Source organism: Gopherus flavomarginatus, chromosome 14, assembly GCF_025201925.1.
Source record: "Gopherus flavomarginatus isolate rGopFla2 chromosome 14, rGopFla2.mat.asm, whole genome shotgun sequence".
Taxonomy (NCBI): domain Eukaryota; kingdom Metazoa; phylum Chordata; order Testudines; family Testudinidae; genus Gopherus; species Gopherus flavomarginatus.
The window spans coordinates 6,318,553-6,324,552 of NC_066630.1; positions in this window are offsets into that span (position 1 = coordinate 6,318,553).

Below are 6,000 nucleotides of genomic sequence, written 5' to 3' on the forward strand. Positions count from 1 at the left end.
CATTAACTTATCTAGTTCTTTTTTGAACCTGTTATAGTGTTGGTCTTCACAACATCCTCTGGCAAGAAGTTCCATAGGTTGACTGTGTATTGTATGAAAAAATACTTCCTTTTGTTTGTTTTAATCCTGCTGCCTATTAATTACATTTGGTGACCCCTGGTTCTTGTGTTACGAGAAGGAGTAAATAACATTTCCTTATTTACTTTCTCCACACCAATCATGATTTTATAGACCTCTATCATACCCCCCCCACCCTTAGTCGTCTCTTTTCTAAGCTGAAAAGTCCCAGTCTTATTAAACTCTCGTTATATGGCAGCTGTTCCATATTCCTAATCATTTTTGTTTCCCTTTTCTGAACCTTTTCCAGTCCAAAGAGATTTTTTTCTGAGATGGGGCAACCACATCTGCATGCAGTATTCAAGATGTTGGCATACTATGGATTTATATAGCGGCAATATGCTATTTCTGTCTTTTTTTCATCTTTCTCTTTAATGATTCCCAACATTCTGTTAGATTTTTTGAGTGCTGCTGCACATTGAGTGGATGTTTTTAGATAACTATCCACAGTGACTTCAAGATCTCTTTCTTGAGTGGTAACCTGTTAGGTTCACACCCTCTGGGGCACCTGGCATTGGCCACTGTCGGTAGACAGGATACTGGGCTGGATGGACCTTTGATCTGACCCAGTATGGCCATTCTTATGTTCTAATTTAGACCCCACAATTTTATATGTATAGCTGGGATTAAAAAACATTTAATGAAACCTTGTTTTAAAAAAATCAAGTTGGAATTTCTTTTAAAAAGTAATCAGTAATCTATTAATACTGCACTCAGACAAATTTAGGCCAAATAAATATTGCAGGGAGTTTATAGGTGTGAGGTTTAGTGATGGGGTTGTTTCTGTAGCTGGGCCATTTGGCATGCTTTCTGATTTTAAAACTGAATATTATTTTAGGTGCAGCACCCCAGTGGCCTCAGTGCTAGGGGCAATTTCTACCTTAATTTATTTCCCTGTCATTCTAAATCTATAGTTGCAGAACATGAGGCCAATGGGAAGGGCATTGGGTAAATGTTTTATTTCCATATTTTGATATCATTGGTCACTGCTTTTACTTGTTGGTACCATTGGATGAGCAGCGCATACTGCTAAGTAGTTTCTTTTGGGACGTGGCATCGTTAAAGAATGACAAATGCTCATTTCATGGCCATTTCTGCCGCACATCTGTTAGCACATCACTCTGTAGCTGATGAAGATCAGTGACACATCTACACAATGAAACTTCTCTTGCTCATTAACCCTATGGTGGATTTAGACTAAATGAAGTCCAGATCCAGTCCATGGAAAGCTCGCCCCCATGCAACCCATGCCTCTTGCTAAATTGCTTACAACACTCCTGACTCCCTATCCTGTGCATGCTGCGTCTGGCTCCCCTTCCTTTGACTTTATGGGTCCAAATGCCCCGTCCTAGTACAAGGCCCTGACCTGTGGAGGCTTCCTTAATCCACCTTATCTTGAAGCTAGCAGAAGGGAAGTAGAAAGCCTGGAAGGCAGTGTAACCATGGAGGGGCTGTCGGTTGGAAGGCAGGGGTTCCACCAATGGGGAGATGGCCTCTTTGCAAATTTCTTCACAGCTCCTCCCCAGGAGCTGGGGAGATGTGGCTGGTGTGGGTGCATTACTGCCAGGGGCGGCTCTGTTTTTTGCTGCCCTAAGCACGGCAGGCAGGCGGCTTTCGGCAGCACACCTGCAGGCGGTCCGCTGGTAACGCGGATTCGGCGGCATGCCTACAGGAGGTCCGCCGATGCCGTGCCATCAGCGTTCCTGCCACCAAATTGCCACCGAAGCCCTGGGACCAACGGACCTCCCGCAGGCGCACCACCAAAAGCCCTCTGCCTGTTGCCCTCACAGCGACTGGTAGGCTGCCCCCCGCGGCTTGCTGCCCCAGGCACGCGCTTGCTGTACTGGTGCCTGGAGCCACCCCTGATTACTGCATGGGTCCGCTGGTCAAAAGAACGCATGAGGGCAGGGCACAGCTGCAGCTTCTGTTTGTGGCCTTGAATCTCTGTGACCTGGGGAAGAGGGTTCAGGCATCCTTATTGGCCCAGAAAAGCCATGGCAAAGCCTGCTTACTCAGGTTTCGCTCAGTGGTTTAGCATGGAGAAAATGCTCACACTGAGCATGATCCCCTGCCCTCCTAATTACCTCTCAGGACCTCTCTGCCTGTCAGCTTCAGGCATTCTGGCTTCATTGGGTTGGGGGAGGTGCAGAAAGGAGTCATTGAAGCCTCTTTCTGTTGGATCACTTCCCACTTTCAGCCATCTACAGTTCGTGTAAGATGATGACTGATCTGGCCATCTTGGGGGGGGGTAGCAAACCTACCACTGAAGTTAATTAGGGAGGGTGAGTGAGATAATATCTTTTATTAGCCCAACTTCTGCTGGAGAGAGAAGCTTTCAAGCCACAGCTGTGTGTGCTCAAAAACTGTCTCTCTCACCAACAGAAGTTGGTCCAATAAAGTGTATTACTTCACCCACCTTGTCTCTCTAATATCCTGGGACCAACACAGCTACAACTACACTGCAGGCTGAAGTCAACGTCAGTTTCACCTGCCTAAATGCTGCCATATCAGGCCAACAGTGGGTATATTTCTTGAATACCAGGAATTATTTTGGGTGAGGTAATATCTTTTATTGGATCAACTTCTGTTGGTGAAAGAGACATGCTTTTGAACTCCACAGAGCTTTTCTCCAGGTTTGGGAAAGGTAGTCAGAGTGTAACTTGAAAGCTCATCTCTTTCACCAACAGAAGTTGCTCCAATAAAAAAATACCTCACCCACCTTGTGTCTCTGGGACCAACAGAGCTGCGGCAACACTGCAAACAGGAATTATTTTGGAATTTATTTGGTCAAATCTTGATACATTTCCCCAGTATATTAAAGGGGACTGTTACTGACTGAGCCTTAACTCAAGTTAGTGGGTTTCCACTTAACACTAATCATCTTATCTCGGATTACTAAACTACTAAATAAATAAAAATGAAATAGAATAATATAACACAACAAATAGCCAACAAATGTGTGATAATAACCAGCATCCAATGGATCAACCTGCTGAGCAGGGGTAAGGGGAGACTACCCAATGCTCAGACAGGATGTAAAATGCAAAAAGCAAAACCCACAGCAGTAAAGGATCGCCTGCCTCTGTTGTGCCATGTTTACAAATGACATGGGGCTCCTATCGTGCTGGGACGAGGCGTGTTTCACATCATTTCAGTGCTGTTCTTTGTGTGTATGGAGCCAGCATGGCATCTGTAAATAACAACATGTGAACAGAGGAGAAATCATTCTGCAGCTTGCTCTTGCTTTTGGCAAACAGGCTTTGTGGCATCGGAGTTGGTTCTCATCTGTCATTATAAGCTTTCCGTTACCAATCAGTTAGAGGTAATGCAGTTACACCTCTGCAAATGGGAAAATATCTTTCATTTAATTTCATGCGAGCAACAGCCAGTGTGATGTTGTATTGACTGAATACTGGAAAAAAAAAAACAAACCCAAACAGTATCTTATTCAGACTCATAAATTCTGAAGCTGGAAGGGATCACTGAGAAAATCCACTGTGACTCCTGCATAACACAAGCCATAGAACTGCCTCAAATTACTTCCTGTTTTAACTAGAGCAGATCTTTCAGAAGGACATCTAATCTAGATTTTCAAATCGCCAGTGATGGAGAATCTTTCTAATATCTGTTCTGTCACTGATATCTTCAAACCATTAGCATCATTTGTGCCTTGTGGAAAATATTAGAAGACATGTTGTTGTTTTAGAAACAGATCCTCAGATGTATTATATTTTCTGTGTTTTCTTGTGTTCCCAGTAACTGGGAAATCTTTAGCGTGTGATCCTACACTTAAAAGTGGCTCTATAAGGACAGCATTGTGGCGATCCGTGTTGACTGTGTCTCAAATGCTACAGATCAGATTTGCTGGCCTTAAAAGTGAAAGTATTTTTTTCTAACTTCATACTGCTGCTGGGATCTGAAAATCAAGCTGGAGTCTTTCCTTCTCACCCTCTGAAATACAGATTCTGTGAGCCAACTTCTGTTCTCCGTTATCCCTGTGGAACTCCATTGTCTTCAGATTGCACCCTCTGTTATGTGTGTGCAACACCAGTATATTTAGTGGGGTTACACAGTTGTAACTAATTGTAAGCAAGGTCCTCATTCACCTTCAGCGTATGTTTATATGGGAACAATGGGGTGTGCTTGCAGCTCAAGTAGTTCTACCTGAGCTAGCTTTCATCTAGCTAGCACAGGTACTGGAGCAGAGAAGCCGTTGCAATGCATACTGCAGCATGGGCTGTACAAACCCACCTGGAACCCTGGGTGACTATTTGTGGGACAGGCCCACACTGAAGTGTGCTGCTGTGGCTTTGCTGTTCAGGTATCTGAGCTAGCTAAATTAAAGATAGCATGGGCATGGCTACTCGAGCTGCAGTGACGCCCCAACACTGCAGTATAGACCAACTCTGATTTGGGAACCCTTTACACTTCCTGCTTTTTGATCCATAGAGTGCAGATCTCTATAGTATATTAAGCCCTTGCTCTGCAGGTGAAGTTCCCACTAATGTCTACGACCCAAGTGCATGGAATGGGCATTAGATATACACATTGTGGATCAGAGTTATCCATGGGGGAAGGGCGCAGGGAGTTTTGCTCTTTACATTCAAGGCAAAGTTCTGTCCATAGGCACTCTCCATTTAAAAACAAAACCCAAACCCAACCTTCCCCAGCAGCAGGGGCACAGAGTAGAAGTTAGTTGTCCCTCTTCTGCTCACCACAGATCTTCAGGGTGGTTGTTCTGTTGGCTTTCAGCCATAGGAGCTATGGGGAAGCATTCTGGAATGAGATAAGGAATGCCATGTGTTTATGCACTTGGACACAATCGCTGACAGATTGTGCAGACCCCCATCTGCATGGGGGGTCCATGAATAGTCTGCTGCCACTCACAAGACAGGTGCATATTAAAGTTACTTATGCAACATACAGGCCTGATTCCTTTCATTTACACCATAATTAGGAGTAACACTAGTGAAGCCAATGAAGCTACACCAGTGTCATACAGATGTCTGAGGGGCCTCTGGGTACATCCTTTTGAGGACTGCTTGGGCTACATATCCCACCCTGGCTAGAATGTGTCTGATAGCAATTCCCTAGCATAGATCAGTCTTGAATTACCTATGTTTTACCAGTTCTAATGACATCAGAATGGAAAAATATCTCTCCAGAGACTTGATTGCTTTTCATTTTAACTTTCTCTCCTCTTTCCCTGTCCCCAGTTAATAGTGTTTCATTAGATTAAAGTCAGCTGGAGTAGTCCCCAGGCTTTCCCTTATCTCTCTGGTCTCTAACTAATCTACCCCAAAAGACAACAGAATGATATTGTAACAAGCAGGATTGTTGCTAATCTCCCAGTAAATTACAGGTTATGAAAGCGATTTGAAATGATTGGAAATTTTATTATTGAAGGAGGTCCACATATGAGTCACAAGTCGCATTTTTCTGTCTTAATGTGTAACCACTTCAGTGCTAGTAATCTCTTCCCCAGGTCAAGATCTGAGTTAACCAGAAAAAGAAACTCTTGCATGTATTTGGGTTAATACTAGTTTGCTATGAGCTGTACAGAAAATGGGGAAATGTTTTACACTCCTTGTCCCTCCCGGAAATGTGTTTGGGGATAGAGAGTTAATGGCCGTGCTACATGTGTACAATAAATTAGCTTGATTGTTTTCTTTGTGCTGGGCCTGGGCTAAGTACATTTGCTGGTCACTGAATGTATCCCATTAGCTTGCTGTGCACAGTGTGCATCTGTTTATCCAGCCAATCACTGCAAATCTGATCTGCTTTATCCGGGTAAAAATAGAGCCAGTTTCTGTGAAGAAATCAAGAGGCACAAAAAACGGCAGCAAAGAAGCTGATCCCGATCAGCTGAGTGCAGAGAGGGCA